Source organism: Ixodes scapularis, unplaced genomic scaffold (assembly GCF_016920785.2).
Source record: "Ixodes scapularis isolate PalLabHiFi unplaced genomic scaffold, ASM1692078v2 ptg001212l_1___fragment_1__unscaffolded, whole genome shotgun sequence".
NCBI lineage: Eukaryota > Metazoa > Arthropoda > Arachnida > Ixodida > Ixodidae > Ixodes > Ixodes scapularis.
Genome location: NW_024610117.1, coordinates 1,772,410 through 1,785,867, shown reverse-complemented (window position 1 = coordinate 1,785,867; position 13,458 = coordinate 1,772,410). Strand labels below are relative to the sequence as shown.

The 13,458-nt window shown below is 46.3% G+C and overlaps 1 long non-coding RNA gene across 1 annotated transcript; it reads left to right on the top strand.

The window, feature by feature from the left end:
* The first annotated feature begins 963 nt into the window (after positions 1 to 963).
* On the top strand, positions 964 to 12,723 carry LOC120848287. Its single transcript, XR_006077236.1, has 3 exons — positions 964 to 1,094; positions 4,657 to 4,699; positions 12,538 to 12,723. It is a non-coding gene; the product is annotated as an uncharacterized LOC120848287 (long non-coding RNA).
* Positions 12,724 to 13,458: the final 735 nt, after the last annotated feature.

Below are 13,458 nucleotides of genomic sequence, written 5' to 3'. Positions count from 1 at the left end.
AGCTGGGGCGGTGATGATGATGAGATGACACGTGATTCCACCACACGCCGCATCGTGCTTCGCACTCCCGCCGCTGCCTCACCCAGTGGCGCAGCAGTCACCAGCGAGCCAGTGATGCTTCCGCCTTTACAACTCATAAGAGGTCCTTAGGTGTCCTCGAAATTGTTGCTCAACGCTTGCTACTGAACTACATCCCACACCTCTCCCGGCTATCCACTTTTTCTGTGGACAACTGAAAACATACGAACAAAGCTCGAAACATCACGTATCAGGGGAAAAAAACGCAGTGAAGCCTAACTCTGGCACTTCTTCGACCATTTAGGGTCAAAATATCCTGACTCTGACAAGGATTGTCAAGTTCGGTGATACCTTTGCTTTTTACGGCTTTAAGTGCTCTAGAGTCTAAATTACCATACCAAAACCATATTTCGACCGAATAAACTCTGCCCCTTGAATATCCTTTTACAGCGGTAGCTTTTAGTGAATCTTTCCCCTGTTTACCGACGGCATGAGCGTAAACAAAAAGTTTCCCCGCTAAATTTGGGGGAGGGGAAGAATGTCACGCGACCTGACGTCAAGGGACGCATTTGTAGCACCTTGTAGCCCCTTGGATGTCCTTTCGCCCGAATGTCATGTGCAAGAAAAGTTATTTGAATTCTCAGTGCAAAAGTTCGGTGAAAGGTCCTCGGTCCTTCGAAGGTCATGAAAATAGAGAGCAATGAACATCGGAAACTAAATGTCCGGTTTCCTGTATTGTTTTACGCATTTCCGCTTTTTGTTTACGCGGTCTTCGCCAACGCGCTCGGATGTTTATTCATTGTTTTGTAAAAGGACACCGAACCTAAGGTACATAACACGTCAAGACAGCTGGAGAAAGGTATAACGTAAAAAAACATGTGCGCGTTAATTAGGAACATGACGTCGATGAATAAACTTCCACGTGCCGCGGTTCTTTGGGGGAGCATAAAAAGGCGATCGGTGGACGGTTTGAGCATCCCTAACTTCTTTTGACGACAATCGAGAAGTCAGGCCTAAACAGCCTTGCCGACAATGCATGCGCTAACCATTTTTGTCGTCCTTCTTCTTCTGCAAGGGTGAGTAATCTGTGCCATCATACTAGATTTTGTTTAACATCAACTCTGAGCGCAGCCAACGCTACTGTCCCATGAAGCCGATCGAGGTGCACCAAAAGTGCTTCGTCATGACGCTCGTCGACTTTGAGCGTTAGCTATCAGAGACTAAACTAATCATGCACGGCACGGCGAATTCGAAGTGATCCTGCGTGTTTTTTTTTTTTTTCTTTTTTTTTTTTCTGTGCATGATTGGTTGATCCGGTGATAGCAAGCCTCCATAGGCGACGAGCACGAGAGCTGTGACTATGCACTTCTGTAACTGATTAATTGGCTCGCTCGGAGCGCAGTCTTGGATGCCGTTGGACTTCGTGTGAAACGGATCTTACACTCTAAAAAAAAGGGTGTAAAGGGTGTATTTTTACACCCTTTGTCCCATATAATACACCCCAAAACTTCAATTCGACCGTAAAGCGCCCTATAGTCAAACAGACGGCCCGAAATTTTACGAGGGGCTTGATAGCCGTGTGGTACAACTTATGAAAATAGTTCATGTACGCGTTACTCACTACAAAAACGATAATCGGGGTTTTCTTGGCCTTACTGCAAAAACACCGTGTTTTCTTTATGTGGTCTTTGATACGTACTTTAGATATTTAATAAGTTACATCGCACCGTTATCAAGCCCCTCGTAAAATTTTTGGCCGCCTGTTCGACTATAGTGAGCTGTACGTCGAAATGAAATTTTGGGGTGTATTATATGGGACAAAAAGGTGTACACCCTTTTTTTAGAGTGTGTAGCACTCAACCAAACCTGAACGTAGGGTAAAGCGCGAGACATATCTGGACGCTTAAGGGACGAATAAATAGACTTTGGTCCGAGATAAAGCACTTTAGATTGGGATTTTACTAATCGCGTATCATTTAGTGGACCAAAGGAAGGCTAGTACGCGAGTCTTGAAAACCAAAAGCCCACTCTGCGGTAGGAAACATTTGAAAATATAGCCGACTATTTCTTACCTCCTTTCCTTCGAAAGCTCTCCGCCTTTTCACCGTGATGCGTCCGCGGTGCCCAATCAAGTCAGCCGAACTCAGCTCAACAGATTGGAAAATAGCACTGCGTCGCTCGGACGTATGCGCTGGTCAACAATCGATCCGTCGACATATACCGTATTTTCCGAGCTATCGTTCACGCCCAGTGCATAGTCCGCAAAAGCAGATTTGGGGTCAAAAATAAAAATAGTTGCTCAGATAGTCCGCAACGGTGCACAGTCCGCACTTGGCACCTAGTCGAAACGTAAAAATTATACACAACACGCCTTCACGAATGCCTGTTGTATTAGTACACAAAGAAGCTCGTATCATAGATAAATCAACATTAATATACTCCGTTATCCATAAAACCCTTCAAATCTCGTTGACAATGCGGTTCAGCTGATCTTTGTCTATATCTACAAAAATAAATAAAATACCGCCGAAGTTCAGAGTGCAAGGTTAGCCTGTTCACCTGCAACAAAGACTTTAAATAAACCTTTAGTTGCCACGTACAAAAAAAAATCATTTGTAGGATGCTTCTTTTGCACAATGGCTCCAACCAAATGACCACCGCATCATCTTTATGAATGTGATTGATTGCGGTAATTTGGCTGTTCAGTTATCGGAGAATATATATACTGTGATATCTCGTTAATACAAACCCCTCCGTTCCCCCGCAAAAAAAAAAATCGTCCATAATGTTAGTTGTTCACAGAAACGAGACAAAAATGTATGTATTTTCCCAGTTTGTCCCCGAAAATGGTGTCTGTATAGCGAGGTATCGATATTAACGGGGTCCATATTAACGAGACATGACTGTACTGCACACGCCTGTTGACACGTGACCGACCAGTTGGGGTGAGTGTCACGAGGATAACAACAAAGTCACTAAACCGTGCACGGGACTGCGTGGTGGACGGCAAGAACTTTTACTTATCACCTGTACTGCACTTGTTTTGGATGAATGGTGTGACCAGAGGCTCCGGAAGTTTTTCTTTGAAGGGGGGGCTCGACATCTCCGAAATCCTCAAGGTTAGGTTGGTTTCAGGTTGACATTAATTGCCATATTGGAATGAAAACATATTAATGCAGCGCGTTCGCATATTCACGCACATATCCATGAAAAACAAAGTAAAACAATGGTTCAGTAAAATAACAGTAAGAAGCTTGCACTGACAACTCATACAATGATTGGATAACCACTGAAATCAGCCGCACCATCTGTTCTTTATTTTTTCTTTCCTATACCAACTTTTACATATCAACCGCAGCTGTGCCTATGCCAAATTGGCTATGTCTAAAAATGAAAACGTTCCTTCATCTAGGGATTCTCGGGGAAGCATGATGTATTAACGCAGACGTAGACAAACAAGTGTTAAATGTTTTAGACAAAACCCCGAGACTCGGGGGGGGGGGGGGGGGGGGGGGGGGGGGAAGGACAACACAACACAAAGTCTCAAACACAGCAATGTTGGGCCATCGGATGTCTCAACTGGAGGCAGAGATTGCATACATCGGTATGTACCTCAGGGTCAAGTACATCGACCGTGATCGCTTCGGACTCATGGCGGCAATGTAAGTTGGGAGGCATCACAAAAGGAAGGTGCTGAATGATAAGAGCTGTGTTTGAGACTTTGTGTTGTGTTGTCCTGGGTTTGTAAACATGTGTCGCCTAATACCTCACCACCCTGCGGGCACGACACCGCATGCGCGGAAAGCTTTCGCCATCGAAGGCGCCTTGTCAAATTTGGGAGCTCGTAGACTCGCCTTTTCTAAGCACTCCCGAATCCCCACTCAAGCTCACCAGCCCCCCCCTTCCCCCCTTCCTCTCCTAATGATGGCCTCTAAGCGCCGCGGTAGTACCGCCTGCCTGTTTTGTCCGCGGGCCAGAGAAGCACCATGCATCTTCTGGGTTTCTTGCTTCCACTCGGGGGAAGCAGACAAACGCTCGCCGACGTCGTCTTGTCGGAATCCATTCATTTCACTGTCCCCTCTTTGTTCGCTCTAAACTGGTTGTCAATCAGGCTCATGAGTCCTGCCTGTCATTTTCTTCTGGTTTTGACGTTTCAAGCAAGCCTCTCCGTCGCCGCGGTGCTTTTTGTGCTTGGCGGAGGTGAGGAGGGCGGTAGGTCAGCATGCATAAAGGGTCATTTATTTCGGCTCAGGAGAGACGGAGGTACAGCAGATAGGCCGAAGGCCTATACCAGATAACCTGCAAACACACAAACTAAAAAAAAAAAGGAGGGGGAGGGGGGGCTCGGCAGCTCGGTCCTGAGGACAGGAGGGGCTCAAGCCCACCCTGCCCCCCCGCTTCCGGAGCAACTGATGGTGTCTTCCTTTGAAGCCTATAACTCCTCGGTAACTGCCAGTCTAATCAGTCCAGGCAGAAATGCATTCAATATTACTCTTGTTACTTATGCGTAAATGCCTGTTCTGTAGAACTTTAGGAATATGACGGGCATAATTTGATTAACTGTAATTTGGCTTTAAAACTGCTCGGTAATTTTAGGAGGCACCTTTATGACTTTAATGTACAGTCTGTTTCTTCCAGATTTTGTGCCTATGAAGCTGCTGTGTCCAAGTGTAACGCGAGGGTAGGTTGTCTAAACTATCTTTCTACTTGTTTTCAATGACCCAGACGGTGTTGAAATGCTAAATATATATCCTAGGAAAATAATACATTATCTATGATTACTAAAAAGTACAAACGTTCTAGATCGCGACCATAGACTCTGACGGTTAGATGATTGAATACCGCCTGTCACAATAAAAAATATATGTTTACGTCGCAATTTTGTGAACAGGTCACAGAAAAAGAAAACTTCCGCGGCGTACACCGCTCACCAAACTCATACGTAACATGCAAACTGTGTCCTGATAACCCCAAAAAACTATTAGGTTTCGATTATCCTTCATTTTAAAGATTTTGTATAATGTATTCGTAAATCGATTTTCATAGGTATGTCTTTGAAATACATGGCTTACAGTTCTCTTTAAAATCACGTCCTGGTTTATATGCAAAACACATGCTACAATATTTTGAAATTCCGCCAAGTACATCTTGTCCGCACTGTATGAATATTTTAACGTGAAACGTTTATAGGCTAGGCTTTCAGATGAAGTGAATCCTCAAAGAGCGTAACCGCGATCTTCCCCGCTATATTTAGCAGGGCAAACGACGTCACATGACTTCATATGTCCCGTCTCCTATACGTAAATCCAGTATCCCCGCTAAATTTAGCGGAAAAATTGACGTCACGTGACTTTGTGTCACGTGACCCACAAACAAATTAAATTTTCCCGGTAGATTTAGCGGCAAAATTGACGTCACGTCACCTAAAGACCAATTCAGTCACCCCGCTAAATTTAGCGGCGAAAATGATGTCATGTTCCTTTATGCCACGCGACCCACACACAAGCTCAGTTTTACCGGTAAATTTAGCAAAAGATTGACGTCACGTGGCATGTCACGTGACCCATGCGCAATTTCAGTTTTCCCGTTAGATTTAGCGGGAAAATTGACGGCACGTGACCTGCACGTCAATTTAGTTTATCCGCTACATTTAACGGAAAATTTTAAGCGTGAAAAGTGGAGTTAGCACCACTGGGAACGAAGGGCAGCGAGGAGGACAAAGAAGTTAACCTGAGGAATTTTGTCCCGGCTTACTATTCTGTTTGGGATAGGGGGAAGAAAGGATGAAAGGATAACCACTAACTCTATTACTAACCCTAACATTACCTCTAAATAACTCTAATTCGAACTCTTAGACTAACTCACCACTAACTTCAATAAACAGTTGGTTTAGCGCTAGCAGATTGCACCACTACCGCTTAACCAAGAACGAATCACGTAACACAATTGCAAGCCAATTTGCGCCACTTTTTTTACCGTTTTAGTATAAATATGAGCTTCTCTGCCAGAGTCATTTAGGCACCTAGCGGTACGTCCTGGAAACGTACCAATGGCTGATTATGATGAATTTTTTGCTTGCAATCATGATTTTACACAAAAAAGTGATCACTTACATCAGCTATTATACGACGCCAGATCTAGTTTGGAATGCATTAAATTTCATAAGAATGAAATCTAGATTATATTGTTTTGATTATTACTGACGGCCTGAAAGAGACTAATAAAGCACATGGAGAAAAAAATGGTCCCACCCGGCGGACAGCAGCTGACTGCGATAATACTCTGGCTTATAAATAGCGGACGCACCCTGTAGTCTTTATGAAACAAAATAGGGTGGTGGCTAGTATGTTACATAAATGGATAGATAGATATTTATTTGTACGTTTAGGTACAGTCCACATAGAAGGCGTGGCCGCCCGTACACATTTGCCTCTGCGCCCGGTCGAAGTAGACGATGATGGTGACGTGTGCGATGTGAAGCTTCTTGGCTTGATGCGTGCGGAATGTTTATAATGATGGGATGGTGAAGAAGGTGAAAGGTTAGGTTTGTGAAGTTTGATGAGGTACACGAGACATTCGTGGGCGATAGTTTAGAGGTGTTTGGCCACCGCCGTGCAGAGCTGTGTAACCTCGTCCCCATTTGTGAGATGCAGGCTAGTGATGGCATCAGGCAGACACTTAAAGTCTAACACCCCGGAGTAGCCGCGAGTTGTCTTGCTGTTGGGTCCGCGCGAAGAGAGGGTCGATGCTTCCGGTCTGTTGGTTGAGCCGGTGTACAGAGCAAAGGTAGCCGTCTTGTGGAATCCCAGGGCAATCACGTGAACCAGCAACCGTAGGGTGACTACATCACGCCGGTGGGACAGTGTGCTCCACTTGGCTGGTCTGAAGAGCTGTTCTGTCGGTACGTCACGAGGGAGAAGGCGAGGGCTTGGAGAGGTACGCCAATAGACCTTTTGCGAAATCCCCCAAGCGCCCCGGCCCGCGCGCGAGGAATTGTGGGAGAGATTGTCCCTCGCCTGGCCGCACTACCTTGAGATCGTATTGCCTTGTCGCTTGTCTCCTCTTAATCATCTGTTTTTCGAATCCATTACTTATTTTTATCTATTCTAGTGTATTTTTTTATTGCTTCTAAGTGCTTCTGCTCTCTCCTGCGCGCAATATTTCTTGCATATATATAGTTTTTTGTGTCTTTATTTCGCCTTTTTCGACGAGAGTGCCGACGGCCAGAACGCCGCTTCGCGCGTCGTTCCCCGGGTGACTACTACCGTTGCTAACGATTCCTATCGCGCCGTTAACTGTTCATTTTGGTTCATTTCACCCGCGTGCAGTTGTGAGGAGCCGTTTACAAACACCCGCGCACATGTCATAGGGGTAGGCAGAGCTCTGAATCAACAATTGCGACGCGAGAGCCGAGTGCGCTGTGATTTGGCCGCCCGCGCTCGCTCCGTTGACTCGCACTGTGGCCTGTGCTTTCGAGTGCCGCTTACTTGACCAAGATACAGCACGCCGCTTTGTCGCCGCGAACCATTCGTCCGAATGTTTGCGAAGCTGAGGCATATGCAACGATGCGGCGCCTGACAACTGCGCGCTGCGGAGCGATCCCATCGCAAACGCCCACGGCTTAATGTCGCGGCCTGAATGCGCGTATGGCACGCCTTCGTAATCTGTCTGCTGAGCGGTTGTCAGTTGCCAACGCCCCTTTTTAAGTGCAGAGATATGTTGTCGCAAATCATTTGTCCGAATGCCTGCGAAGCCGCAACACCGTTCGTCATATCCAACGTGCGGTGCCTGACAAACTTGGCTCAGCGGCCCGAGCCCTTCGCAAGCGCCGGTGGCCCAAAGTCGCGGCTTGTATGCGCTTATGGTATGCCTTCTTAATCTATCTGCTAAACGGTTGTCAGTTGCAAGCACCCTTTTTGAAGTGCAGAGATGTCCTGTCACCCAGGCAGTCACCTTAAAACTTGTAGTTCCTTCGATCATTTTATTTCTCGAGTCAAGATGTCAGCTGATGCTCGAGTCAAGATGTCAGCAACTGACAACCGCCAAGAAGACTGATCATAAATGCATGCAAAAGGCGCATACAAGCCGCGACGTTAAACAGCCGGCTCTTGCTAAGGGCTCGCGCCGCTGCGTGCAGTCGTCAGGCGCCGCTGCGTTGGATATGCCGAACGGTGTTACGGTTTCGCAAGCATTCGGACAAATGATTCGCGACGGCAAAGCGGCGTGCTGTATCTTGGTCAAGTTAAGCGGCACTCGAAGGCATACGCTACAGTGCGAGTCAACAGAGCGAGCGCGGGCGGCCAAATCACAGCGCACTCGGCTCTTGCGTCGCGATTGTTGATTCAGAGCTCTGCCTACCCCGATGACATGTGCGCGGGTGTTCATAAACGGCTCCTCTCGACTGCACGCGGGTCAAATAAACCAAAATGAACACCTAACAACGCGATAGGAATCGGAAGCAACGGTAGTACTCACCCGGGGAACGACGCACGAAGCGGCGTGTTGTCCGTCGGCACTCCCGTCGAAAAAGGCGAAATAAAGACACAATTACTATATATATACAAGAAATATCGCGCGCAGAAGAGAATAGGAACACTTAGAAGCAATAAAAAGTACACTGGAATAGATAAAATAGGTAATGGAATCGAAAAACAGAGGATTAAAAGGAGGCAAGCGACAAGGCACTGCGACCTCAAGGCAGAGCGGCCAGGCGAAGGACAGTCTCTCCCACAATTCCTCGCGCGTGGGCCGGGGCGCTTGGGAAAATTGCAAATATTCTATAAGTACCGTAAGCTGGTCGCCGCTGGGTTGTCTCCAGTGTCTTCTGGGCCGAGGCTCCTTGTACCGACCAGACAGGCCAGTGCAGTATACAACTGCGCGAGCGCAGCGGGCCCCAGACCCTCGCTAATAGTTGGCACAAATCTCAGCATTCGTCGTGTGCTTAAGGCGTCGGAGTGACATGTGCCGTGAAGCCGAGTTTACTGTCGAGGGTGACCACTCACCAGAGATATTCTCTCCTTTCGTTCATCCGGAGTTCCGTTAATAGTTAATATTACTGGCAGACTGTGCACTTTTCTTTTGAAGTGAAGTGAACTGTACCAGATTTTGACGCACACACTGGTAATTTGTTTCTGATAGTCTAGGCGTGAGTCTAATCAAGGTCCGTTGAAGTTAGTTATAGCCTTCCTGAGATCGAATCGGCTGAAGGGCATCAGATGCTTGCATGATAGCGGTAGAGTGTATAACCTGGAAGATGTCATTGATAAAAACTGAGAAGGTCAGACCGAGTACACTGCCTTGGGGGACTCCATATTGAACAGTTCGAGGTTGGGACTTTTATCCGTTGAACATCACATGTTGAATGTGCAGAATATAATTAGATAGCCAGCGAGGTAGGGTGCCCCTGATACCGATGCTCTCCAGTTTGGTTATCAGGAGCTTGCGGTCAACCTTGTCGAAGGCTTTGGTGAAGTCGAGCTGTGCCAGTTGGCGCAGTGTGGAGTTGTCCAGCCTGTCGCTAATCCGGTGAACAACATTGATCACAGTCTCACAGCTTTGACCGGAGCAAAAGCCATGTTGTTCTCGAGACAGAAGAGCGTGGTCGTTTAAGTATTTGTGTAGGGCATAGTTTTGCAGTCGTTTTATTGTACGGCAGACGACCGATGCCGTGGTGATTGGTCTGTAGGATCCTAGATTGTCTGCTGGGGAACCATTTCCTTTATAAATCAGAATATCGTAGGCCTGCTTCCATATGGCAGGGACGCATCCAGTGTCCAGGCGCTGCTGGAATATTCGAGGCAGTAATGGGGTTAGTTGTTGGCAACTTGCTTTAAGGAGCGCAGGGTGGATGCCGTGGAGACCGGGTGACTGTGACGGATTTAGTCGGGTGAGAGCCTCCTTGGCATCGTCCTCGATTATGGGGATTCTGGTTAAACCGGGCGAGGTGGCCAGCTGCGGTTATGATGGGTAGGTTTCTGTCTGGTTGTGATGAGGGGCTGCTGGGTGGTATCCATGATGCAGCGAAGTGTTTGCTAAAATGTTCCACAGTTTTCAAGTCTTTTACAGCCTTGCCGTCCTGAGATATGTTTAGAGTAGACGTGTTCTGTTTGTTGCGTCTTACATAGGCCCAAAATATTTTTGGATACCTTACGGCCAACCGTGCCATGTCCAAAGCGTAGTCCCGGTGCGCCTGATGCATTTCTTCAGGTCTCTCTGGAGAGTACGGGCTGCCTGAGGTGTAACGGGGCAGTTATTTCGGTTTGCCTGTGCGAACAGCTGACGCATTCGTCGGGCGTGCAGCAGTATCTCCTTCTTTATTCATGGTGCTCGGGGTTTGTTTCGTCTTTTTTTCTGGAAGAGACGCACTCAACTTCAATGGCGCCGCACTTGCACAGAGGGTAGCTTGATATCACCGCCTGAGCGCCGTGTGCAAAAGGAAGACAGGGCGCGCTGCTTGTAGGAGTGCGCTGCGTGTAACGAATGCTTTGGCAATACTACGCACAAGCAGTCTCAAGTGTCTTCTCGAATTTTTTCCGGGACATCTCCGGAACTATACTCATAATCCCACGCACGCCACGCCGAGCGAGCGCGTGCGTGGCCGAGTGGTTGCCGTACTTCCCTTTCGTGCGGGGGTCCCCGTTTCAAAACCTGGGAGAGACGCGTCTTTCATTTTAGAGCGCAGCTCTTAGGGGCCCGTTCCCGGCTTGAGCGGCGTCGGCGTCGCCGTCGGCGTCGGCGTTGGCGTCGGCGTCGGCGTCGGCGTCGGCGTAACCAAGGTCATTCCAAGGTCACGTGGCCCCCAAGGTCATCCCAAGGTCACGTGACCCCCAAGGTCACCACAAGGTCACGTGACACCCAAAGTCACGTGACCCCCCTGAAGTCACGTGACCCCCCCCCCCCCCCGAAGTCACGTGACACCCCCCAGGTCACGTGACCACCCCCAGAGTCACGTGACCCCCGCCGAGGTCACGTGACCTCCCCGATGACGTCACCGGCATCCGCATCGTCATCGTCATCATCACTGATGACGTCATCAGTGACGTCACCGGCATCCGCATCGTCATCATCACTGATGACGTCACCGGCATCCGCATCGTCATCATCACAGATGACGATGTCATGATGACGATGTCACAGATGATGACATCATCGGCATGGTCACGTGACTCCCCAAGGTCACGTGACCCCCCCCCCCCCAGGTCACTTCACCCCCCAGTACCCTTCCCTCCTCCTCCTCAAGAGCTGCGCTCTAATTCGGTGTTACAGGGAGTTGTAAACGGCTTTTTTTTCAATTTAGTGTTTTTATAAGTTCGAGAACCTTGTCGTCTGATCGAGGTACGAATTTTCTACGCGCCGAATATTCCTAGCGCCGAACGTTCAACGCGGAATGTTCTACAAATCCACGCAGGTGGATTTGTAGAACATTCGCATGGCGGGCCTTAGTCAGTCTTGCCCCAGCGTTCGATCCTGCTGTTTCAGCGCCATCGACGCCTGCGAAGCTAGGCTTTTTATTTTGTTTTGGGCACTAGCTGGACTTATTCAACGTTTAGTTTGCTTCACTTTTTGTCGCCTCATCAATTGTCATTTGTGACAATATGTAACAGTTTATTTAAAAGTACGGGCAAGTTATACAAAATTGAGTGATCTCCATAAGTTGTTCGGAATCTAGCTATGTTCCAGGTATTTTGATAACGGGTATTGTAAGAAGAAACGTGTGTACTCATATTGAACATTTTTAACAAAGTGATATTTTTTTGCTTTAACTGCCGTTCGAAAGGCTATACTAAAATCGCACAGGGAAGAGGCACGAAACATATCAAGTTCACTAAAATAATTTTGAGATCGGTAGCCATGACAAATTAGCCATAATACACACAGCCTTTTCTTCTCGGCCCTTTGTTTTAAATTTTTTAACGTCCTTTTATTTTTTACTGATTTTTTTATCTCAGTCCTAAATCTTTTTTTGATTTTCTTTTCTTTTGTTTTATCCTTGTTTTATATAAATTTAATTTGACCCTTTTTTTATCTTTTCATTAGAACGTCAGTTGCAAGAATCGCTAGTCTAGTCCTGTTCTCCACGCTACTATTTTTAGGATGGTCTTCATGAAAGCGGTACTTAGGAAGCATTTCACGAGAACTATTTGTTTAGCTGGAGGGTGACACTCATCCCGACTTGCAGTAAATTTTAATAAGTAACTTAAGTATACATATCTCATTCAGAAAGGCCGTAACGTCAGTAAAAATGTTTCTGAAAAGACACTTATATTGAAGCTAAACATGAAATATCATCAAGTGCGTTAAGGTTGTCTGCTTGGTTCAGTGCTGACCAACGGTCTTATAATATTTTAGGAACTACGCGGCTAGTAAACTAATAAACTTGTTAAGTACGTGAAAGTTCCTTTGAACTTTCCTATCTTCGCCAATTCTTTTTTTTTTTCATTTATTTTTTCTCGCAGTTAATACCCCGTAATTTGAATAGGTGAATGCAAGACATTAATTCTGTATGTATGCATTTTTTAGTGTTCAAATGTTGGACAGTGTGACGAGGAATGCCCAATCTGCAGACCAGCTGGTTGGATTGGCCAAAGATGTCGTCCCAGAGCTTCAAGTGGTCGGAAGTGAACGAGAGTTGCTTCATCTGCATAGCCATTTACGTGGCGTACTGCATTTGTAACCTGACCCCTCCAGCATATAAGTGACTTAATAAAGGCCATGTTGTTTCCCTGATTGCTTCACGGAGGAACCTTCAAGATGAGTCCTATCTGTTTTGTTAATTTTTGTACCAACGCTAGGGGCCTATCCTGTGTGATCTAATTTCAAATTGTGCAAGGAAAAGGCGATGCTTAAAAAAAAAGGCATGAAAAAATATGTTAATGCTTGACTACAAGAAAACTGAAAGCGTTTTTTTACGCCGAATTTTTAGTTGCCGAGGTTTTTCAATATAAAAGAAAAATGCAGATTTTCCTTTTAAAGTCGCGCATTTAGGTGTTTCGCAAGGCTCGAGTAGATTTCGCACAAGGAAACTTAGACGTGGTATTTCGAACTACAGTAAAAGCGGAATGACGATCAATGTGTTTTTGCTTTTAAATATAGCTTTAATCCAAAACCTAGTACCTCTGGCGATAATTTACCTTGTTCTGATGATATATTTGTTTCTTGGATTCAAAACCATGGCATACATTATACCAAGGATTATGTGTATTCAGAGTTTATATTTTGTGAAGTTCAAACGCTGTTTTTCAGAATTTATTTTTTCTGCAAATTTGCGGTTTATCGGAGTTTATTTTTGTTAGATTCCCAATTCTCAGAAAATCTAAGTTTAAGTTTCGTCTTCTCATTTTCTTTTTCAAAATACAAATAGTTTCCGGACGCAAACGTACAGTAAGTTCATAAAAAAATCACCGGTATTGAAAGATATTTCTGCAGCTGTATTTGGCGTTC